Consider the following 25,021-nt stretch of genomic DNA (forward strand, 5'->3'; position numbering starts at 1 on the left):
GGCAGGGGGTTGGGGTGGAGGAGGGGGGTGAGGGCTCCAGCTGGGGGTGCGGGCTCTGGGGTGGGGCTGGGGATGAAGGGTTTGGGGTTCAGGAGGGGTCTCTGGGCTGGGGCCGAGGGTTTGGAAGGCAGGAGGGGGCTTAGGGCTGGGGCAGGGCGTTGCGGTGTAGGAGGGGGTGTGGGGTGCAGGTTCTGGGAAGGAGTTTGGGTGCAGGAGGGGGTTCCGACCTGGGGCAGAGGGTTCGGGGTGTAGGATCCAGCAGGGCGGCACTTACCTCATGCGGCTCCCAGTCGGCGGTGCAGTCGGGCTGAGGCAGGCTCCCTGCCTGTCCTGGCTCCATGCTGCTCCTGGAGCACAGGTACCATTACATGAAAATCTCTCCTTGAGTATGTCACAGTTCAGGGAAACTGCACCTGTATTTCCCCCAGTGGTCCAGCAAGGGCACCCACTCTTCGGATTCTGGCTCCCTTGTTGTTGACTCTTTTGCGTGAAGACCTCATCTCACTCCCTCTAACTAGGATATTTCCAGGCTCTACAGTTCCCTGCCTTGTATTTCCAAGCAAAGACAGCCTGCCTGAACAGACCTGCTTTCTTTTTTCTTCAAAGACCGATAACAGAGAGATTGCTGCAGTTACCTCCCAGGTCTTTCTAGCCTCCTTTATTCCAAAAGTAAAAAAAAAATTATGGTGAAAACATATTAAAAGACCCTACACACATACTAATATGCTTACCAGAGTTCATCGTACCATGGACTTTGGCAGGTCCAGGCTTTCCAACCCTACCCAAAGGATTGGGGCCCTCCGTGGACCAAGAAGAAGGCCTTGAGTCAGTTTAAACTCAAGCCGTTTATCCAAAAGTCCTTTCCTTAGTCTGTGGAGAATCCAGTTCGAACTAGTATATGTGTATCCCTCCAGGGTATGACTTTAAAGGGTTGATAACAGATGAAGTTCATTAGCATTCCCCCGCTCCCGACTAGAGAAGGTACTTACAGTGCCACAATAACCCTGACACAATTGCATTTTTAATACAGTATACCCCAAAGGTATTAACCCTAATTCAATAAGGTTTAGCTTAATTCAATAAAGGCTATCTTAATTCCATACGGTGTGTCCAGGGTATTAAAGGATATTGTTAGCCTGTCACAGTGTGGACAAAGGGCCTTGAGTGTACAGTTTGCTCAGGGGTGAATTTTGCCTGTCAGCTGGTCCAGCGAGTGGCAATGATGCTGGAGGAGGCAGCCTCTCAGGCTTTGTCGTCACTGACACAAAGTTGTTTGGGTCTTTTTTTTTTTTTAACAGCAAGGTAACTAACAGGGGGATAGCTTTCTAGCTGTAAAATCCTAAGTGGTGACAAGGCACTTGTAGTGTCTACCATGAGGTATTGAAGCAAGGTCAGCACTATACTCCCTGCCCGCAGTTAACCTTGCTTAGTGTACCTCATAGTGAAACTACAGTGCCTTGTCTCCCCTGTGTAGGTGTGGATTGCACTCTCAGCAAATTTGCGGATGATACTAAACTGGGAGGAGTGGTAGATACGCTGGAGAGGAGGGATAGGATACAGAAGGACCTAGACAAATTGGAGGATTGGGCCAAAAGAAATCTGATGAGGTTCAATAAGGATAAGTGCAGGGTCCTGCACTTAGGATGGAAGAATCCAATGCACCGCTACAGACTAGGGACCGAATGGCTAGGCAGCAGTTCTGCGGAAAAGGACCTAGGGGTGACAGTGGACGAGAAGCTGGATATGAGTCAACAGTGTGCCTTTGTTGCCAAGAAGGCCAATGGCATTTTGGGATGTATAAGTAGGGGCATAGCCAGCAGATCGAGGGATGTGATCGTTCCCCTCTATTCGACACTGGTGAGGCCTCATCTGGAGTACTGTGTCCAGTTTTGGGCCCCACACTACAAGAAGGATGTGGATAAATTGGAGAGAGTCCAGCGAAGGGCAACAAAAATGATTAGGGGTCTAGAGCACATGACTTATGAGGAGAGGCTGAGGGAGCTGGGATTGTTTAGTCTGCAGAAGAGAAGAATGAGGGGGGATTTGATAGCTGCTTTCAACTACCTGAAAGGGGGTTCCAAAGAGGATGGCTCTAGACTGTTCTCAATGGTAGCAGATGACAGAACGAGGAGAAATGGTCTCAAGTTGCAATGGGGGAGGTTTAGATTGGATATTAGGAAAAACTTTTTCACTAAGAGGGTGGTGAAACACTGGAATGCGTTACCTAGGGAGGTGGTAGAATCTCCTTCCTTCGAGGTTTTTAAGGTCAGGCTTGACAAAGCCCTGGCTGGGATGATTTAACTGGAAATTGGTCCTGCTTCGAGCAGGGGGTTGGACAGATGACCTTCTGGGGTCCCTTCCAACCCTGATATTCTATGATTCTATGATTCTATGATTCTATGTACTTACAGAAGGATAGCATGGTAAACTAATAGGCTCAATCTGCAGCAAGGAAGCTATAGGTTAGATATGAGGAAAAAGTTTCTAACTGTAAGGATAGTCTCTGGAATAGGCCTCCAAAAGAGGTTGTGGAATCATAGAAGATTAGGGATGGAAGAGACCTCAGGAGGTCATCTAGTCCAATCCCCTGCTCAAAGCAGGACCAACACCAACTAAATCATCCCAGCGAGGGCTTTATCAAGCCGGGCCTTAAAAATCTCTAAGGATGGAGATTCCACCACCTCGCTATGTAACCCATTCTAGTGCTTCACCACCCTCCTAGTGAAATAGTATTTCCCAATATCCAACCTAAACCTCCCCCACTGCAACTTGAGACCATTACTCCTTGTTCTGTCATCTGCCACCACTGAGAACAGCCTAGTTCCATTCTCTTTGGAACCCCCCTTCAGGTAGTTGAAGGTTGCTATCAAATCCCCCCTCACACTTCTCTTCAGCAGACTAAATAAGCCCAGTTCCTCAGCCTCTCCTCATAAGTCGTGTGCCCCAGTCCCCTAATCATTTTCATTGCCCTCCGCTGGACTCTCTTCAATTTGTCCACATCCTTTCTGTAGTGGGGGGCCCAAAACTGGACACAGTACTCCAGATGTGGCCTCACCAGTGCCAAATAGAGGGGAATATCACTTCCCTCCATCTGGGCAATGCTCCTACTAATGCAGCCCAATATGCCGTTAGCCTTCTTGGCAACAAGGGCACACTGCTGATTCATATCTAGCTTCTCCCCATCATTGGAGGTTTTTAAAAACAGGTTAGACAAACGCATGTCAGGGATAGGGCCAGGTTCACATGGTCCTGCCACAGTGAAGGGGGATGGACGTCATGGCTTCTCAAGGTCCCTTCCAACCTTACATTTCTATGATTCTATGAAAATTTGCACTTTTTTTTTCTTAGTGAAGACATAGGCTCAGTCAGAGAGACGGTGTCACAATTAGGGCAGAGGACAGAAAGGATGAATATTGAATGTTGTATAAGCAGTATGTACATTTGTAGTCTTTAAAATGCTGATATCCAAACCCGCAGTACAGCACGGATAATGTGTACTAAATCACTCTACTATTTCAGTGCTCAGTGTGCACGCAATTCTGCCATACTATAGTTTTGCCTCGGGACAGGCTCAGCAAAGGCTTCCTGCACTGGCCATAGGAATATCCACTATTTCTCAGAATGGAGGAGGGAGGGCAAGCTGGTGATTGGGATGCAGGCGGCACTGTATCATGTACAGGCAGAACAACATGAGCAATGAATGCCTCTTCCCCCTTGTCACTGACTGTGTCCAGCCAGGTTGACAGGGTTGCTTCTCAGCAGTTACTGCTGAAGCCTACACTTTGACAGCACAGTAAACCTGAGAATGTGGGCTATCCTGTCAAGTATGTCAGCTTGTTTAAAGGTCACTTGCTATCAGGATCAAAAGCATATAGGGGCCTCCCCCCTCCCTTACACACATTCTTTGGGCGGGAGGGGGGAGGCAGGCAAGCACAGAAAAGCCTTTGAAAACTTTGTATAAACTATGTAATTGGGTACATTTGCCAAAGCATGGCTGTGTTCTTTGTGAAGGCTTAGAGAAGAACATTACTCTGATTCTTCTGTAGGCCTTCAGAAGTGTGGATCCTTTCAAAAGTGTAGAGTGTGAAGGATTACAAATTTGTTTTTCAAAAGACCCCCAAATACCTGCTGGGTTCACCAGCCCCCTCACCTCTTCTCCCCCCTCCCTCCAGTGGCAGTGCCCCTCTCCCCACTCCCAGCTCTAACTCCATGCTGCCCCCAACTGGCGCTGTCTCTCTTATGCCTCTCTCTGGGACTCTCACTGTCTCTTCTTTTTTTTAGCTCCCCCCCCCAGGTTTTTTTATGCAAAGAAAAGTGTAGAAAAGCATTGCCATGGCAACAGTGTCGCAGTGGGCTATTGGAGTTGATGGGCGTTCTAAACTTTTAAAATAATGGCCTCGAAAGAACAGGAAGGGGACAGAGAAAGAGAGAGTGAGCGAGCAAAAGCAATGAAAAGTGGGACAAAAACACTGGAAATGCATTCAGCCTGACATCATCACCCTTTCCCACAGTGGCCGTTCACTTGTGAGGCCCTAGTGTTGATTCACTGTCTTAAAGCTAGCTTTCTAGAGCCTGGGGAGACCATCTTTCCCTGCCTGAATGCCTTTTTTGTTGTGAAACAGTGGACTGTTTCTGAAGCCCTGCATAAAGGGCTGAGTAATTCACTTCAGTTGCCAGGAAGTCTGAGCCACTTGTGAGCTAACAATAGTTAACTTTATCTCCCACCCCAAGCTGAAAGTTCCAGCTGTAGGTCCCGAATTCTAATAAGGGCTTCACTCATGCCTCCGAGGTTATGGTAATATTTTACACATCTTTTTTCATTAAGACACAGTCATAGCTACTGTTGAGGCACCGGAGGCAACTCCTGTCGATTGATGGAAAAAAATAAAAAAGGAAAGCAAGAAAATAGCTTTTATGTAAGCCAGACAGACTTGCTGTTTAATTCTAGAATTCTAAACTGATTTGGGAGAAGCAGGAGAACTTAACTTTAACCAATTACATTATACATTTCTGAGTCAAAGACCTTCCGGTTGCTTCAGATTTTTAAAATAGTCTCAGTTTTTAGAATTTGGGGTGGTTGTTTTTTTTCTCTGTTCCTGCACAGGAGGGATGATTGGTGATAAGGAGCAGAGTGAGTCATGAGGAATGGAGATGAATTTGTTTGGGTTTCCCTTTTCATCCAGATTTGGATTTCATCCTGCACCATGACAGCACAGCTGAATGCCTGTGATGACACACAACTGTGATTCATGCAGCAGACCTGCAAAGCCAATAATCAGGGTATGTTTTTGAAAGGAGATCGAGAACAGCAATTTTCTTCTTTACATTCCAAAATAGTTGCCTCCGTGAGAATTACTAAAACCAAATTCAATGTGGAAACAACCTCAGATAACTATCTAGGCTTCTAATAGTTGGTGATTTAAAATTATTTGCTTATTTCCCACTTTCAAGTTAATAGTCAACAAGACTGCACTTTGTTTCAGTGCCCCTCTTTACATTTTGTTGTTGGGTATAAAAGACAGCAGTATTCAAACAGCTCTTTTGTGCCTTTGGCTAATGCTTCTTCCCCACTGTGCCTTGAGAACTAGCTATAAGAATGCTTGGATGAAAATAAAAACACAATTCTTTAACCTCCACTTAATACATTATTAATTTTAAAAAGTGATTGAAGGACATATGCAATATTTGTGAAATAAAACAACACATGCTCAGTACATCTCCTATTTAAGGCAACACTGTGTCCTTGAGCTGTACAAAGGACTCCAGCTGATGCCAGAGGCAGCTGTTTGTGTTGTGGATCAGGTCACTATAAGCAAATGCATTGTAAATAAGTTACTTGGCCTTTTGGATAAGATCAAGTGCAGTAGGATGCACCCAACCCATGTACTTATTCTCTACACCAATACCGACTTGGACTCTTAATACATTCCATGGGTGGCGCACCTGAGCCCACTTATCCACTGACAGTTTAAAAACTCCCACACCCCAATCTGGATCTATGGTGGTTATGTGATATGTATGTACCTCGTGAACCTTGTAACCGATACTTGCAATCCCCCATAACCCAAGCCTGATCCCAGATGTACAGTACCTTCCCTCTTAACTTGTGTAAATTTGATTTTAAACCTTAACTTTAATATCCAGCATCAATGTGACCTCTATCAGGGGAGAATACCCTGCCTTTCTAGGAGGATGGACTGAACACTTATGCTGATCTTTTTCCTCCCTAAGAGCTGTGATTTCTATCTTCACTGTGAGTTTGCCTTGACTAGGATGAAAAGCTGGTTTTTGGACTGTGCTTGCTGACGTTTAAAAAAACCCATCTTTTTATCTTAGTCAAGACAAATCCTGTGAGAGAAGCATCAGGCACCACAATCATATAAACCACAGAAGACAGACAGAAGGTTTGGGGGAGAGTCATTTTATGCAAGATGTTAATCATGAAATAACTTTAAAGGCCTTGAATCTACTCCAATGCTTGCAATTGAAAACACTGATCTTCTAGCAGGGCAGCTCCCGGAGCTCTCAGAGCTCTGTCACTGCACATGACCTGAAACAGGTGAACTGAAGCTGAATGTATTAAGTCCCATCTGAATGAAAGGAATTAACTAGCTAATAATTCTCAGTGGTAAAAACAGAATGGCTAATGTACATATGATGAATGAAAAGTCATCCATTCCTCTACATTGCAAAAGACTTCAGAAATCATGACAGGGCTTTACTGTCCTCAAATGATCATTTCACTTAACTCTTGAGATCAGGTTTAGTATATCATTGTTGGAAATGTATATTCATATATAATTTTACTTAGCCAGTACATAGCACATTTTACAAAGCACATTGCAAAAAATGAATTGTTCCTTATGACTTCCCCTGTGAAGAAGGAACCGAGCATTAGACTTTATTTCCAGAAAGGAAAATGGAGGGCGAGAGGTTAAAGTGACCTGACTGAACCTACAGAGAGAGAGAGAGATAGTGTCCAAGCATGGATTAAAACTCAAGAGTTTTGGACTCAGTAGCCCATGCGTTTCTCTGTGAGGGCCTGATCCTGTGAAGCACTGAATACCCCTGATTTGCCTCACTGGCTGCTGTACACCCCAGGATAAAATCTTTCAGGCCAGATTTTCAAAAGTGCTCAGCATTTTGAATTCTTTGAAAATGTGGCTGTTTATTTAGGTGACTAAATGGGAGCTGAGCTCTTCTGAAAACTGTGATCCAGTTATAGGTGCTGAACACGAAAATCTGACCCTGACCTCTTTTGAAAATGTGGCAGTTAATGTATATTTTTACTACATATCAAATGTGTCCATGATACCCTTTTAATCAACTCCTATCTCCCAACCTATGGTACACATTTCAAGCAATTATGTACCTTTAAACAGGGTGACTCTTTCATAGAAAATAACAAATATTTTTGTGGAACAAAAATCACCCTACACTTGAAAACATTGGGATTTTTCTGGAAAATTTTTGAGGAAATCAAGATTTTTTTTAAGATCAGATATTATATCTTGTTTTGTGAGAAATAAAAATCTCAGCAACTACCTTGAGACTGGCTCTCTCCATGACATATTTTTTACTTTTTCTTAGTACTTCTACAAAGCACTCCTTTTGATCTCAGTGCTCTGCTCTCCTCTTCCGCTCTCTGCTTCTAATGCTTTGCCCTCTGCTTTTAGTGATCTTTCTTTCTGTTTCCAGGCCTGGTCTCTCACTCTGAGTTTCCATTATTTAGTTGTTTTTCCTCTTGCTCTGCCACCTGGGTTCTGCTTCTTGCTCTCATTCATTTTTCTTCAAAGGCTCCATTTTTCTGTTTCCTGCCTTTCCTATTGGATCCAATCCTCTAGCTCTATTAAAAGGTTCCTGCCCCAAGTCTGAGCCATGCCTCTCAGGATTCTCAGATTGTCAGGGGCCAGTTTGGCTCCTGGCATACACTATATCTGCCTCAGCAGCGATTCTAACTTACTACCAGGCTTTTGCCGTCCTCAAGGGATGATCTGGAAGCCCGAAATAGGTAAAGCACAACTTATTCAAGCCATAGCCTCTGCCTTTCCCAACAGACTCCTGGCAAGCCCCTATATTGGAGACTGCAAGGTGAGGGACGCTGTAGGGTCACTGTGCTGGCCCTACACCAACCGGGGAGTCCCCTTACACCATGGAATTCTTATGTGGGAAGATCTGGCTGCTTTCCATCATTTTTATGTCTCAGGAGTGGTGAAAAAGTACCAGAATGCAACCCACGATAGCGGCTTCTAAGTTCATGGGTCTAAGTAGGATTGTAAGACTGGAAGGGATCTCAAGAGGTCATCTAGTCCAGGCCCCTTCACACAAGGCAGGATTAAGTATTATCTAGACCATCCCTGGCAGGTGTTTGTGTAACCTACTCTTAAAAATCTTCCACGATGGAGATCGCACACCCTCCCTGAGCAATTTATTCCAGTGCTTAAGCACCCTGACATTTAGGAATTTTTTCCTAATGTCTATCCTAAATTGCCATAGCTGCAATTTAAGCCCATTGCTTCTTATCCTATCCTCAGAGTTTAAGGAGAACAATTTTTCTCCATCCTTCTTGTAACAACCTTTATGGAATTGAAAATTGTTATCATGTCACCCCCTCACTCTTCTCCAGACTACACAAACCCGATTTTTTCAATCTTCCCTCATGTTTTTCTCTGGACTTTCTCCAGTTTGTCCACATCTTTCCTGAAATGTGGCACCCAGAAATAGACACACTATTCCAGTTGATGTCTAATCACCACGGAGTGGAGCGGAAGAATTACTTCTTGTGTCTTGCTTACTACACTCCTGCAAATACATCCCAGAATGATGTTTGCTTTTTTTGCAACAGAGTTACACTGTTCACTCATATTTAGCTTGTGATCCACTATCACCCCAGATCCCTTTCTGCCCTATTTTGTATGTGTGCAACTGACTGTTCCTTCCTAAGCAGAGTACTTTCCATTTATCCTTATTAAATTTTATCCTATTTACTTCAGACCGTTTCTCCAGTTTGTCCAGAATCCATATCATTTTTAATTTTAACCCTATCCCCCAAAACACTTACAACCCCTCCCAGCTTGGCACTGTCTACAAACTTTATAAGTGTACTCTCTATGCTATTATCTAAATCATTTATGAAGAGATTGAACAGAACTGGACCCAGAACTGATCCCTGCGGGATCCCACTGCAGAACAATGCTTTGCTTTCAGGTCTGAGAGTAATCTCTGCTCAGTCAGAAATAACAGGGCACACTGAGCAAACAGGCCTGACTGTGTGAGAGCTCAGAGCTGAGGAATGGCACATGGTGTGAAATGTGTGAGACATGGAATTTTGACCCCACTCCAGTTTTGAAAATGTTAGAAGTCGCCCTGATGAAAGATGATATTTGGGGAGACAGAAGGGGAGGGGGGTGTTTTGTCTTTTTAAATCAGACTCATCTTCTAGGAGCAAATATGGCCTTAATAAAACCCCAACAGGTAATGGGTCTGATGCAAGCCTCAGTTACTTCCAGATAATTCCACTGAAGTCAGTAGCATAAACCCTGCTTGTAAAGTTTTCCTGTTCATTTCCTTGGCCTGATTCTGATCATGCACCAGTTTTACACTAGTGTAACTCCTTTGCACTCAAACTATGCCAAGCCAGTTCTGGGGACTGCAAACGTTTCTTTCAGATGGACAGGCTCGCAAAGTGACGTGAAAGCTGCTGGTGGGTGAAAGGAATGAAAACCAGAATAAGAGAGTGTGATATTTCTCAGAACCAGACTGCGGACACTGCAGGAAGTTGAAGGAACACAGCCAAGATGAAAGGTAGGGAGGAAAAATTGTGGCTGTAGTGAGTGCAGAACAATTACAGTGAAAGTGCCAAGAACAGGCCTGTCTTTGAATGGTTCAGGCCAGGGAATAGATTTTGCTGCAGGGCAGCAGGCAGCTCCTGTTTTTTGTTTTTTTGTTTTAAATGCTCATCTATCTGTGTAAACAGCCTGAAAACTTCACCTCTGTGTTGGGAGATGTCACTTAGAATCAAGGCACTGGTTCCGCATTCAAAAACCTGATGTTGATCATGTTCCTTCCCAGCCATTCTCTCGAGTAGTCTTTTGCAATGGGATCTAATTTTAACCACATCTCCGTCTTTATCCTTTCGGGAGTAGGAAATATTAGTCACTACATCTGATTGGTTTTACTGTTGCTTACCCCAGGGCAGCTTGTTTGGCTTATGAAAACCAGTGTCAGTTGACATTGTCATGCACATGGCCAGATGATTACGAGTAAAAGCCTAGCTATTTCCGTTTTAACTAGACAATAAGGCGCAGGAGCTGATAAATGCTGAGATAGGATAGAGGTTTTACAGAGTGAAGGGTTCTCATTAGTTTCATGCCCACCGCCTCGCTTATGCTGGTACGGTCTTTGCCACTGCTTTTTATGATTTTTATTAACAGATTTTTGTCAGAAGAATTGCCAAACTGGCAAAGATGCTGCAGCTTAATAGTATGCATATCCCTCTTTTACAGCTCTGCCCTTGCTCCTTTTCAAACATTCTCCCTTCATGTAATGGAGAGGCTGTTAACTTGAGTGAGACAGAAATTTTTTTTGCAATGCGGTGGTTTATGTTGATTTTTTCAGCCCAATTCCTATTATTATTATTATTATTTATGCAGGACCAGCAGCATGCTAAGACAAGGTCTCTGCCCCAGTGGCATTAGAGTCAAAAGTTCAATCTCCCCAGTGATATATTTGAGAGAGAGGGTGGTCTTCTAAGTAAGGCACTGGCCTGTGATGCAGGAGATCAGCTTTCAACACTCATCTCTGCCACAAACTATCCGTGTGACTTGGGGCAAGTCCCGCCAGATGGGCTTGCCAAAGCGGCAGAGCGTTTGAGCATCCCAGTCTTAATCTCTCTGTGCTGTAGCTTCAGCACCAATAAAATGGGGATCACAGTGTTTTCCTTGCCTGGCTCTTCTGTTTAGATCTAAGGGCAGGAACCAACTCTTATCATGTATTTGGACAGTGCTTAGCACAATGGGGCCTGATCTTGTTTGGGGCCTCTCTGTGCTGCCTCAATATTCGTGATTAAAGGAATACATGCATTCATTACTCTGTCACATCTCCCATCGATTTCACTGATTGGGTCCTAAATAAACATAGGGACAAAGAGTGAACTTTCACTCAGTTTTATTCTTTTCTCTTTAATGTTTGCTCTTTCTTTTTAAAGAAATAAGCTGTGCTTTTCTTTCATTTGAGGATGAGTATTTTAGACTAAACTGCTAAAAGGCCAGGTATGGTTTCAGGGATCAGGTGGAGGTTTTAAATGCTCCATCCCATTTTTATTCTTGTTTTTCTTAATATTTCTTGCAGCATCAGCTGCTTTCTTGGAGGTGAGCTTGAGAGGAAATAAACTCAAGGCAAAAGAGGAAATGTAGAGATGGGTAGTGTGTGTGTGTGTGAGACAGAGCAATTTCAGATTGGGCGGGCTAGCTGGCTTGCTGCATAAGGTGCTTTCAGGTGCAATCTCAGGTCATGTTCAGTGTGTCCTACAGTTTAGTGTCGCTTTGGTTCCTTGTAGCCACTGCTCCAGAGGAAAATACACCACATGCAATCCAGCACAGACAACACTTGCTGCTATCAGGGGATGGGCTTTTCTACTCTAATGCACACACCTCTCACCCTGAAGAACTGTAGGGATAAGGGAACTGAGCCATTCTGGGCCAAGGCGTGGATCTTCCTCTTTCCATGTGGAAGGGGCAAGGTCTGTCACCTCCACAATATTATTCCCATGTACTCCGCTCCTCAGAAGGACCTCTGCAGGGCTGGGGGTCTGCTCCTGGGAAAGCAGTGGATCATGCATGTAGACTTGGGTAAAGGTGGGGAGACAGTTGTGTTACAGTCCCCCCTACCAATCTCTGTGTTACAGTTAATAGAACCTGAGGCTATATTAATGTTTAAGAGGAGCTTCTCCATGCTGGGGGATGCTTCTTCAAGGTGCTACAATGGACCGCCAAAGCCAGGGAGGAAGGGCTATGGAATCCAGTGTTTGTTCCATGGAGAGGCAAATGCTGTCACCTCCCCTGTCGATGAAAAGACTGGGTGAAAATTCTGCGAGGTTCATTTTGTGCCATTTTCTTCCCCTCTTTCCCGTACCGGAGGGAGCAACCTGGCCCTCAGCTAGGGGGAGACACTGATGGTGACTTGATTACAGTACATCTCTTCACTGGTCTCATTAAACAAGCCATTTCTTCTCAGCAGCTATTGCCATGGGACACCGGCTCCTGTGAGCCCCACCACAGAGCTAAAACAGTAACAGCGACACCCCTTCTTCTGCTCAGCAGTTCTCATTGCCATGTGCTTGAATGAGCCCCTGGGTGTGTGCATAGGCTTCCTATAAACAAGCCCTGAGCCCCACAGGGAGCAGAATGCTGGAAACGGAGTGGGCAGGGCTCTGACCCCACCCACCCTCTGCACCTGCTCACAACAGAGCTCAGATGCACCAGGCAGAGCAAGCTGTTCCCAATTCTGAGCCCAATGGATGGAGCAGATTGTACACCCACTGTGTGCACTGAGCAGTTCCAGGAGAGACTGTGCTTGGCTGAGACACAGTCTCTTTGCTGCTCCTAGAGCAGTGCAGCTGCATCCCACCCCCACCCCCCCGCCCACCACAATCTAGCATCTAGATTAGAGACACTCAGCGACTTGGGATACCCCACTCATATGCTTCACTGGACCCTGACCTGAGGTGCAAGATCTGAGTTTCCTCAAAGCTTAGCATTGCATGTTCAGATTTGGGGGTTTGTTCTGGCCTATTAAAAAAATAGGGCACATCTATGAAGTTTGGTTTTGGATCCAATCTGCCCCACAGTTCTTGGGTGGTAAAATCTGAAGTTTTGGTCTGGATTGATCTCAGACCTTAACTGAAATACAATCCACAATCTGAGTCCCCTCCACATTTTCTCCTGACCTAGCACCCTTGGAGACGGTAAGCAGTAATGTAAGGACACTGGAATTTCTCTGGCTTACCCAGCTTCTGCTCTGTGAATAAATAAAGGTGTTTAGTTTCTCCGAGCTGTCAATCCCTTAACCTTCAGGTTTGTTAACAACTTCTCCCTCCTATGGTCTATGTAATGGAGAAGAAGCCAGCACTTTCTACATTTTCTGAGAGATAAGCAACTCATTTAGAGCCACAAATAAGATCATAATTTGACAGGCAAAATGCCAGGGAAAATACAAACAGATTTCTCCCTCCCAGGCCCTGAATATTTTAATGATTCTTTTCTTGTTCTCCAAATTATATTTCCTTTTTGCTTAATTGCAGGATCAGGTCAAGCCAAAGCTGTCGCTGTCATGCACCATCCATATGTTTTGGGTTTTTTTTTTAACCTTTCGGCTGCCAGTGTTTTTCCATTTTGCCAGCCAAATGAACACAGCTCAAGAATGCCCATCAGTATCTGTGGCAGCCATTGGATTACTCTCCTGTTTCACTGACCTGTAGATGGATGTGCCCAGCTTGTCCTTTGTGCAAGAAGCAAACATCCATAGGGTTGGAATAACAAGTATTCAGGACGCAGTATTTGCTATGAAATTTATCAAAGGGAATTAGCTACAGTCAGGGCCGGATTAAGACCTTTAGAGGCCCTAAGCACTGAAAAGATTATGGTGCCCCACCATATGTAATTCAAAATAAAAACAATACTATACCATAAAACAAAATTTTATTTTTCGTAATGACAAAAAACTTACATGTATGGTGAAATTAAAATAGCTTCTTTCTAGATTTTCTGATTGCAAAATTCCAGATAAGTTCATCGAAGCTGACTTGACGAAGCATGTCCGCTTCCATACACAGTAGGGAAAGTGAATCTAGTCTGTCCTGACACATTGTTGTTCTCTGAGGGTTTTTTATTCTTTTCAGCTGAGAAAAAGAGCGTTCTGCAGAGCAGTTAGTAATCATCAATGTTAGAAAAATACGTAGTGCGATCTCTACATTTGGAAATACACATTGTATTCCATCTTTCAATATTGTGTCATGAAGATCAATGTGACTGAATTTCATTTTTCCTGTTTCATTAAACTTTGCACGCAGATAACAATGGAACTGCCGTACTTCTCCACAGAGATTCATGTTCAAGTCAACAGGGTAGGAGTCAACTTGCTTTTGGGAACCTTGTGAATATTGTTCGTCAGATAAGTCCATATCGTTTAGAAAAGAAAATCTACTTGATACTTCTTTGTACACTTCACCTCTCCTCTTCATATGAGCTTCAAGTGTATCAATTATAGCGTAGTAAGTCGATACGCTAAATTTGTCTTCAGGATTCAATGCTGTTTCTGTTGCACTGCTATCATTTGCTGGTTTTTTCCTGATTCGCTTGTGGGACTGGGCTTCTTTGTAGTTAGTATCACGCAAGATATCTTTTGATACGTCTTCAAATCTTTCAAAATCATTCCTCAAAGTGTGTAAGTGGTCTGCTAATGATTGACAGAGGTCTGCGCATGTTTTCAAATCCACTTCTTTTTCTTGGAGAGCTTGACTCGTGTGGTAAAAGTGTTGTAAAATTTCATTCCACATGGTCAACATGAATACAAACTCTAGTTCTTGCATCTTGTTTGCAATGTTTTCTGCCTCTCGTATAGTTTCTCCCTTTTCTGATTGGTCTTCGGCTGTACTTTCTAATGCATCCACAATCTTTGAGTAGGACTCCAGAATTGCGCTTGTTGCCATTGCATGTGCCTCCCAGCGAGTATTAGAAAGAGATTTCAACACACGATCATTGCCCAAATATGTTTTAAGAACTGCCCATCGGTGTGCTGAGGCCGAGAAAAAGGTATAAAGTAACTGGACTGTTGAGAAAAAACTTACTGCCACCGGACAGCAATCAACAGCACTGTGGCCAACAAGACTGAGTGTGTGTGCAGCACATGGTATGAATATGGCATATTTGTTCTGTTCTAAAAGCTTCTTCTGCATTCCTTGATAACGCCCTGACATGTTGGCAGCGTTGTCATAAGATTGACCACTGCGCTTTGAGAAATCTCTTTTCCAAACTTGGCACAGATAATGTAGTATTTGATTTGCCATTTCTTCACCAGTGTGGCTTTTCAGATTGAGGAATGTTATAAATGACAGGATCTGATTTCCTCGCATTATTTCGATCTATGTTAGTAGGAAGCGCCCCTGGTTTAGGTGGGTATAAGTAATAAAAAGAGAACAGAAAAATGGGGGAAGAGTGTGTCGTGGAGTGTAAGCAAGTCTAACAAAGTTCTGATTTTTTCCCATGATGACTACTTCGATGCTTTTTTAAAAAATATCAAATACCAAATTTTTTCAACCCCCCCCTCATTTTTTGGTGCCCCTCTGCTTTGCTGGTGCCCTAAGCACGTGCTTAGTCTCCCTATTGGGTAATCCATCCCTGGCTACAGTAAGTGAACAATAACTTTAAATGGCAGGGCTACAAAAAGAACCAAGGCTGATAAAGGCAAACCAGTAATTACAATATTAGTGGTGTACGCACACTGACTTTCTAAACCATTTTAAAATTAAATAATGCATTGTCTATCCACAGTGCCTTCTAGCCAAGAAGCCCAACAGGCTTTACAACTGGAACCTCGTTGTACCCTAGGCCAGAGCATCCCCTCCAATGGAACGAACTGTGCGAGGGGCCTCCGGGGGAAGAAATCTGTTCAAGCTAGCCCTTCTCTGATGGTTCTGTCAGGGTGAGGTTGCCCCCTCGACAGCTAGGCTCTGGGACCTTCCCCCACCAAACTTGGCAATCCAGCCCTGCTGAGGCCCTGTGCTTTTGCCCTCGATTGGTCACCCCAGTGCTCTCCACTCCCAGAGTCGGGGGTCCATGGGAAAAATCATATAGCCTCAGGCTTTATTGTTTCTGCGGCACCTCCATGAAGTGGGATGGGGAGATGAGGTATGCCCTCACTGGCCCCTGCCCTCAGTGTGACCACTCTTGCCATCTAGCAGCCCAAGCTTCCTAGTCTGGATCCATGAATTGTTGTCTTTGGCAACTTATGACACACCTCATGTGCCATGCACCCCTACATACACCCAATGTGTCATACATATTTGTGAGGAAGAGTCACCCCGTGAGGTGCTTATTATTGGGCCCATTTTACAGATAGGCACACTGATGCATAGAGAATTAAGTGATTTGCTTAAGATTACCCAGTACATCAGAGCTGCAAATACAACACTGGAGTCCTAACTCCAAGCGCCTTATAACCAATAGGCAGCACTTTCTTTCCTAATTACGTTCATAATTCCCTTCCCATCAGAAGGAAAAGAACTCATTCTATGGCTAGTGTATTTGATTAGTTTGTTTCCAAGGTGAGATGCCAGCTGTGATTATTCTATCTAAATAGTTTAAAATACTATTTTCAAATGACAAGACGTTTAAAAATTGGGATTTTCGTCACAACTGGCTTGAAGGGAGAAGAATCGTATATTTGATTTTGCTTAGTGTTCATACTGGAGGAAATGGACTCCAGCCTTGCTCTTTAATATTTAATAAAATGTTATTAATTTTTAAAAAATAAGATTTCATTTCTGATTTACCCATACCTCCAGAATCCCAACAAAGCTTATCTAGTGCTGCCAATTTTGCACTGAGGTTTGCATTTGGTCTTGGGATCTTTTAAAAAAATATTTTATTTTTTTAAATCTCTGAAGTGCCCGGAACTGAAACAAAGCATCTCAGAGAAGTTGCCCAGCATTGCAGCACAGAGACATCATTTCAGCAGGAATGGCCAAAGTGATTGTTTTGGTGCAAATAATATAATGTGATCCACACGTATCATGTAGGCTGTGTTTCTGCTCCCACTGAAGTCAATGGCAAAGCTCTCCACAGAAGTGGGCGCCATCGGTTAGTGAACAGCCTGTAAAGTCAGACTGGTCTTGTGCAGTGACTGCCCAGTGACTACTGCACGGCAAGTTAATTGCACAGTAGTGAATTAATCTTGTGGTGACAAGGTGCATGACTCAGGCCAGGGCTTCAGGGATAGTTCAGGGTTTGGGGAGCAATAAAAGCAAATCACTGCTCCAGCGCAGAAGGGAATGGCACTGCTTAGATAAGAGGTGAGTGAATCCTGCAGCAGAATCACTGTTCTCTTTAATTGTACAGTTGGGAGGACTGGGAACGGCACCTTCGTGCCTCTCAGCTCCGTTTAGAGCCTATTGCTAGAGCCCAAATGTTACATGGGCCGTCCATGCGCCATGCACTTATTTCTGATCTCATCCCTCAATGGGAAGAATTTGGGAGGAAGGAATTAAAACCCAGTAAATTCTTGTTTGTGTGAGGCTGGCTGAGTTCTGGGCATAAAGCAGGGACTCAGAGCTCACACAAAACAGCACAGTTAGCTTCCTCAAGCGGCTTTGGGTGAAAGAGGAGCACTTGTTTACTGCTTCTGCAGGTGGCAAGAGTCTTTTATATCCAGCTCTGGGCATAAAAATAATGAGCTGGTGAATTTGTTAATTTGCTGCCTGCTCTTAGTTGCCTAAATGGTCTAGCTGGATTTTGGTTATCATAATGAGTCATTGAAAAAGCAGGTTTGCTTCATGGATGGCTATTATTTATTTATGGTATTACAGTAGCACCCATTGGCCCCAGTCAGGTTTGGGGGCCCCCTTTATGCCAGGTGGGTGCTATACAAATGCATAAACTACAGCGCTTCAGCCACTTTACAGCAGCACACTCCCTTGAACCTGGGCAACTGGGCATCACGCATAACGCACAGTTGCCCGAAGGCTGCTTTAATGTGCAATGGCTGCCAATAGTCCACCATGGGCCAGTATGACAAATGGGCATTAGTAGGGCATAAGGATGCACCAGCCATGACCCTTTTCCTTAGCTCTGACCTTACAGAAGGGACAGCGGTATAGAAGCCACAATGCTGGCTCAGGGACACTAGAGGATCCCCCTGTACTACAGTGAGCCTCCTGGGGTTAGCTACGTTGTGACATGAAGGCCACTTTGCACCATTAGTGAGCTCAAAGCAGCTGCACTGCAGTATAGCAATGGTTTCATTCTCTTCCTTCAGGACAAGACAGGAGAGCTAGCTGGAAGTTTGCTAACAGAATGTTTATCCATTGGAAAATTTAGCTTCATCAGACACAAACCATTTAGTAGAAGCATTTCTATTTCAGTGAAACGTTTCAGAAAGAAAACAGACCCCAGAACAAAGCATTCAACTAAATTTTTCTGTTTCAAAACAACTGTTGGTTTCCATTTAAAAATTTTTATAATATAAACATTTTAAAAAGTCAAAATTGAAAGGAAACATTTCAGTTTACCCAAAACAATTCACCCCCCCCCCCACCCCCGAATTTCATTTGGTGGGACAATGTGAAATGTTTTGGTTTTGTTCTGTTTTAAATGGGAATATTTTTGAAATCGCAACCTTTCCCATGCAATGGACAATCCAGCTCCTGTTCAGTGGCACAAATCAGAATTCTAAAAACAGGCACCCACACCATTTCCTTCAATTAGCTGGTAACAATCATCAGGTACCATGCTCCCTGAGAAGAAAGAAAGCCTCAGTGGAGTGACCTTAGATTCATGTTGGAACAGCTAGGAGAATTTGGCCCAGGACTATAACAAATGCAGTCACAAATGAATTGGGAAGGTGGTTGTGTTATTCCATCATGTACAAAAGCCAAAGTAGGGGCCCAATTCGCATCCTGCAGGATAGGATTAACTACCATTGACTTAAATAACCTCATGTGTGGGTGAGAACAGGGCCCTGTAGTAGAAAGCCAAATATTCTCTCTAATCCTGGATTTCCCTTACTGTGAGTCACTGAGCTGACTAATATTCATATATCTGTTTTTCTACTGTGGGCAACTAACATTTTCCTGCAGCACATAGTGGGGAATATAGATAATCAAGTCCAGGCCTTCTCAATTTTGAAGGTGAAGTAGCAAGTCTGGATTTGAGATATTACTAATATCACATGGTGGGGTCTTGATGAAACAAACAAATCTCTAAGAAAAAAACAAAACACCTTTCTTATAGAGGGAATTGCCTGCACAGTTATTTCCAGCTTGCCAAATCTGTGTGTAATCTGTCATAGAGAATTAAAGAAGATATAATATTTCTGGATCCAGCTCTGGCCTACACATTTAAATATTGCACGGTAAAGCAAGGGGGCTCTTTTTTCTAATCATCATCATCATGTGTCTTTCTCCTGTGCGTCCCCTGATTCTGCTTGTTGTATAAATGGATGCTGTCCATCAAGAACCCTCGTCCCTTATCTCTTCCTCTTGAGGGGTGGGGTGGGGGGATTCACTCATGGGACAAGAGAAAGCACCACTCAGTTGGCCAAAATAGGTTGCTATTGTAATGGGGATTTTTTTAGTTTATATTCTGTTTTCCTTTTGTCTTAAGGTCTAACTAGGATGCACAAAGGGCTAATGCAGAGAACCTTTTCAGTCAACTTCAGAGCTACTAGAACCTTGAATTCAAAAAGACGAACCAAAAAGCTGTTGCTTTTCTTTGTCAAACCCAATCACAATGACACAGCTGCAAAACCGAAGGCCCCGCACTTCACTGACATGAAACCCAAGAACAAACTGCAGGAAATTCAAAGTTCAGGCTGATGAGCAGCCCTTAAACCGCCCAGTTGTGACTAGATTATTGAGCCAAGAGACACTAACAGCTCTTTTGGAGCCATTACAGTCTCTAGCCTAAATACATACTTAAGACCTTTCTTTAAAACCCTCAATTATTGATCTGGCAGCCTGTAACAGGTCCCTTGGAGCTCTTACCATGTAACTGTCAGTGCTGTGGCTGCTGCCCATATCCATGAAGCCTGTATGCGAAAACCACCTTGTTCTACAAATGTTACCACAGAACTTGAGGCAGGGCCAGATTAAGGGAGCGGCTTTAGGGGCTGTAGCCCAGGGCCCCGGCTCATGGGGGCCCCCCACAAAAGTAAATCACAGGCAGCGGTCTCTGGGCTGCTGAAAGGGGTGCTCAGGCAGGCTGTCTGCCTGCCATACCCCCACGTCGCTCCCGGAAGCGGCTTGCTGCTGGCATGTCTCTGCAGCCCCTGGGGGGCGCACGGTGGCTTCATGCTCTGCACCCACCCCCAGCAGCATCCCTGCAGCTCCTGGCCAATAGGAGCTACAGGGGCGGCGCTTGCAGGTGCAGGCAGTGCACAGAGACCCGCTGGCTCCCTTCCCCCAGGGGCCAAGAGATGTGCTAGCAGCCAGCTGTTTCTGAGAGCGGCATGGGGCTATTGCAGGCAGGCAGCCAGAGCCCTGCTGCACTGCTGGCTGGGAGCTGCCTGTGGTAAGCACCGCCCGGCCAGAGCCTGCACCTGACCCCCCCTCCTCCACCCCTGCTCCAGATCAGAATCCCCTCCTGCACCAAACATCCTCCCAGGAAAAAGACTTATATACAGGGGCCCCATAAAATCTAAAAGCCCCGGGCCCACAGGAGCATTAATCCAGCCCTGTCTGGAGGATTTCTTCTTCCATATGAAGTCACGCTGTCTATATTTTGTTGCTGCCCCCACCCCAGCCCAGATACTGTATCAGATGAAGGCACACCATGGAATAAGGACCTGCAGAAGTCAGTTTGAAAACTATTGCTCAAATTCTGTCCTCAGCCCCAGAGTGCACCCTGCTGGGGGTGGGGGCATAGAAACCTCAGCAAGGGCTTCCTTAGGCTGGGTCCTTGGGGGGGCGGGGGGGAAAGGGGGTAGCATTGCTCCCTGAGTTCTGCCTCCAAGCAGCATGGATCTTTCAGACCCTGCAAGAGGCGAGGGCCCTGTCCCTCAGAGTTGCTCTGACATCTCCCCTACTGCTCCCTGATATTTTAGTTCTGTTGGGGCCATGCTGCCAGGGCTTCTCGCAGTGGTCACTACCCCCGTAACTTCCTTTAAAGCAGGGCTTTCCCAAGTGCGGAGGGCTGGCAGAAGAGTTAATGCAGTTCCAGACTGTGTTATTCCCTGCCAGATTTTCCAAGTGGCTTGGAGGGGGTCAATGCACGCTCCCAACCCCCACACCTCTAGCCTCTCCCTTCCTGCTCCTGGCCTGCCTTCTCCTCAGCTTTGGCACTCTAGTTCCACAGCTGGAACGCTGTGCGGTCTGTGGTAGCAAGGGAATGTTTCCAGAGATGCCTGGGTGGGGTGGGGATCTGTGCGTCAGAAACCCTCGGTGTAGATAATACCCTCCAGACATGCTGTCTTCCATGTATGCCAGTGTAAATCCAGAGAAATCTCACTGACTTCAGTGAAGTTAGTCTGTATTTCTAATGGTGTGAGCTCAAAACTGAGTCTGAAATCATTTGTTTTTAAAGTAATGGCATGCAGCAAATAGCTGAAATTCCTGCATTTCCATCTGCTCGTGTGAAAAGCACAAATATCCCCTGAGCAGTCTGAAAACAAAACACCATCCAGGCCACATTTTTATGGTTGAGACAGCTTCTGAAAATAGGGTGTCATGAGGCACTGGCTGACTTACGGGCTTTAGAATGAGATAAGGAATCTTTCCTCCGTAGGTCACTGGTTTGAATGTGACCCGGCACGGCAGTGCTTGAAAGCTGCTGCCATCTGATGGCAGCTTGTTCTCCTGTGTGAAATGAGTTTTGGGCCTGGGCTTGTCCCCAGTGGGCAGATGTCCGTCGCTCAAACACCACCATCCCTGGTTGGCATTAACTGACGTTCTTACTGGGAGGCTCAGCAGAAAAGCCAAGGGCTGACTAGGCATAAGACTGAATTACCCTCTCACCCCTAGATGAGATCGCTACAGTTCAAGGGCAAGGTCTATTAGCAGGCAAGAGTAGGGTCAACTTGCACGACCTCTGCCCCTGCTCTACCGGCTCTGTGGATTGAGGATGTCAGGCTACACAGCTATCAACCTGGCACCATTCACAAACATGGAAATTGACTGCAGGAAGACGGCTTAGAACAGAAGCTCCAACGAGCTAATGGTGCAATCAGCACTGTCGTAAGGATGGGTAGAATATTAAGGTGCCTAAAAAGAGCCTTTGAAAAGCGTCACTCCTACTCACCAGGCTACGGCAGTATGTGATCAGCAGCATTGTGTGTGTCACTCACAGGAGGGTTGCACGTACAATCAGTTCTGTTCCCTCTGCCTGTTCTGTATCACTTTCCTTGTTCCATGTTATTTGTTTTATGTTGGTACTGTCTACGCACTTAAAGAGATTATATATTTTTCCCATGGCATAAACAAAATGACTTGCATTTCACAAGGAGAGTAATGGTAATGAGAAGTCAGGCTTAGAGGGGAGTGATGGTAAATTTTATAGCAAGGAGAAATAAATCTTCTCTCTTCGACTTGGCCTAGCTACTGCATTTACTTACAAAATCATCATTGCTCTTGCTTTATAGAAGGTGAATGGGCCCATGTGGTACAGTGGGTAATTTTGCAGTGGGCAGCATTTACCTCTGAGCTGATGGCAGGAGTTCAAAGTCAGTTTAAAGCAAGACCCACTTGCATGTAGTTTAGTGCTCTTCAGAGACTGATGTCAAAAACCACCCTACAGCTCACCAAGGTTTGAAAAAGTTACAGTGCAGAAAGATGAGGTAACAATTCTTTTGAGTCCAGACAAGCTTAAAAAGTCCCCTCTCCCCACAACTCCCACCTCCAGTCAAGGGACCGGAAGCAGTTGTGGGAGGTGTTATTAACAGCCCTAAACTGCTGCTCCCTGAAAAGTGATGTGCATTCATTTCCTTTTGTTCTCAGGGAACAGCATACTGTCTGTTGCCACAATGTATTGATTTGCCACCCAAATACAGAACAGTGGCAGCTGAACCATGGCATGAGAATAGCATTAAGATGTGTTATGCACCATAAATAAACCGAAATAGACAGCCAGGAAGCGCTGGTAATCACTGCTTTGATGTAGCATGAATTATGGGGTGGGTGGTGGTGGGTTTTTTTTAAAAGGCGGGTTGTGCTTGTTTTGAGTCAGCTGCTACTGCTCGGGGAAGAGACTGAATCCCGTTTTTCATCTGCGTATCTCCACCTTCACACTGACAGCTGTTGTCCCTTGATTCAGAGGAAAGCGATCTCTGCCTCTACCTCGTGTTCCCTTTATAGTCCTCTCCTCCTCTGCCCCGCAGTCGCAGCGGGGAGTCTGGAATCTTGGCCCTCTCCCAGGAGCGGAATTGAGAGGCTCCTCCTGCCAGCTACCAAGGGTTCCTGTAAAAACATCCAGGCTACATCATGACCTTCCAGCAGCAGCTTATTTAAATCCCCCTGGGTCTTGTCTGCACGACCATGTTTCTACTGCTGCCCCACTGTTGCACTAGCGCTGGCAGCACTAGTGTAGACAAGGCTCCCACGGGGTTGTTCACAACCATGTCGTCTAATCCCACCCAGAACGTTTCATAGGCAGGCGGCTGTTGAACCCTCGTGCTCCCACCGTAGCTCGCACTGGCACAGCTGCGCCTGAGCTTGGCTTCTATTAACTTTACAGAGCCGTTCTTTAGCTGGCACAGCAAACTGCTTGTTTGGAACAATCTGTTGTCTCCTCCTGACACAGTAGCAAGGCAGCTTATTAAAACAGCCTCCGATCCTCTTTGTGGTCTTTGCACTGTCATTTTACCTCGAGCAGACAGTTGGTTTTTTTTAAAAAAATGGCTTGCTCTGAATAGCCACAAATGTATCTAAAAGTGCATAAGAGCTGCGAGAGTTCGATGAATTCTCTGACCTTATGATAATGTCGGTGTCACAGAGCACCACTAAATGCCAGAAACTGCCTTCCAGGCTGCAACTGGCTACATAATAACCCCTGCAGAATGTGGGAATGTTCATCCTGCCTGCTGCTAGTGCTCTTAATGAACTGTGTAAGCAACAGCCTTTCTTTAGACCTGTGTCCGGAAGCGCCCTCTTGTGGTTTGAAGTGCTCAACCTGCAGCCACATTTTCAGATGCAGATCAGCAGCTTTGTCTCATTCAGCTGGGGGCTCTTCCCTAAGCCCTAGAGTTAGAACATCACTAAATGGCTCATTCATCTAATGCCAGAGACCTCATTTATTATCCGAGAGAGGAGCAAATAGTGCTGCTCTTTTTGGCTCTCTTTCTCCACAGTTGTTTCATAAAAAGGGGCACACTTAAGAAACCATAATTCGGAACAGCTACAGTGAAACGCTGGCAAATCTTTAGTTCACCTAGCTCTATAATGACTGACCTAGATGTTCAATAATGAATTATGATTGCCAAGGGTAAAAATAGTTCCCGAGACTGTGTTATAACGCTCAGCACAATATACCCAACTAAAGGAACAATTTTAACTAGATGACAATGTTTTTTATTGCTATTGTCACTGGAGAAAGTGAGTGTTTGTTTTACTAGCATTTTGTGGAGCGGGAGGGTTATGCACTGAAGTCTTTATACGCATAAGGATGGCAATACATAAAAACAGCTCCCCTGGGAGGGAGATGTCAAGGCTGCTTTCTGGCTTCTTTTGCTGGCTGGAGAGGCTGATCCATTACCCAGCCCCTGTTCCCACTGGGAAATGTTGTCATGGATTGGTTGGTTGGGAGCTGGTGGTTTGCGCCTCTTCCACTGTCTAAATTAACACACAAACACTGTAACACAAACACCTATGCTAGCACTAAGTTAAGGGTGCGAGCTTTCCCCAAACAACAGATGTAATTATTAGTACAAATATACTGTGAATCCTGAGCTGTTTTTCACTACTTTTAGAAATCACTTCCACTTTTACATACTATTTCAGTTAACACACTCACAGATACCTAAGAATAAGAAAGCAAAAGTCACCTGGCAACTTTAATTATGGTCACAACAAACTATGAGTTGACCTTTAAGTGCTTAAAATTTATGCACATGTTTAACTTAAAGGAGGTGACCGATTAATCCCATTGCTATTCACCAACACACAAGCAGGTGCGTAACTTTAAGTACATGCGTAAGTGATTTGCCAGAGAGGCATCATTTTACAACTTTTCTCATATTTCTGTTTTGGCTTATAGGACTAACTTCACAAGAGGACTTCGGTACCCAACTTAGCTGGCACCTTAGGTGCCTAAATTCCAGA

At 44.9% G+C, this 25,021-nt stretch overlaps 1 long non-coding RNA gene across 1 annotated transcript in view; it reads left to right on the forward strand.

The window, feature by feature from the left end:
• The first annotated feature begins 4,822 nt into the window (after positions 1 to 4,822).
• LOC141984068 (uncharacterized) overlaps positions 4,823 to 25,021 on the forward strand; it is a 31,068-nt gene continuing 10,869 nt past the window's right edge. Inside the window, exons 1-3 of the long non-coding RNA XR_012638633.1 lie at positions 4,823 to 4,916; positions 5,184 to 5,280; positions 9,669 to 9,804. This is a non-coding gene — a long non-coding RNA (uncharacterized LOC141984068). The remainder of the gene's footprint in view (positions 4,917 to 5,183; positions 5,281 to 9,668; positions 9,805 to 25,021) is intronic.

This window comes from Natator depressus, chromosome 3, assembly GCF_965152275.1.
Source record: "Natator depressus isolate rNatDep1 chromosome 3, rNatDep2.hap1, whole genome shotgun sequence".
Taxonomy (NCBI): domain Eukaryota; kingdom Metazoa; phylum Chordata; order Testudines; family Cheloniidae; genus Natator; species Natator depressus.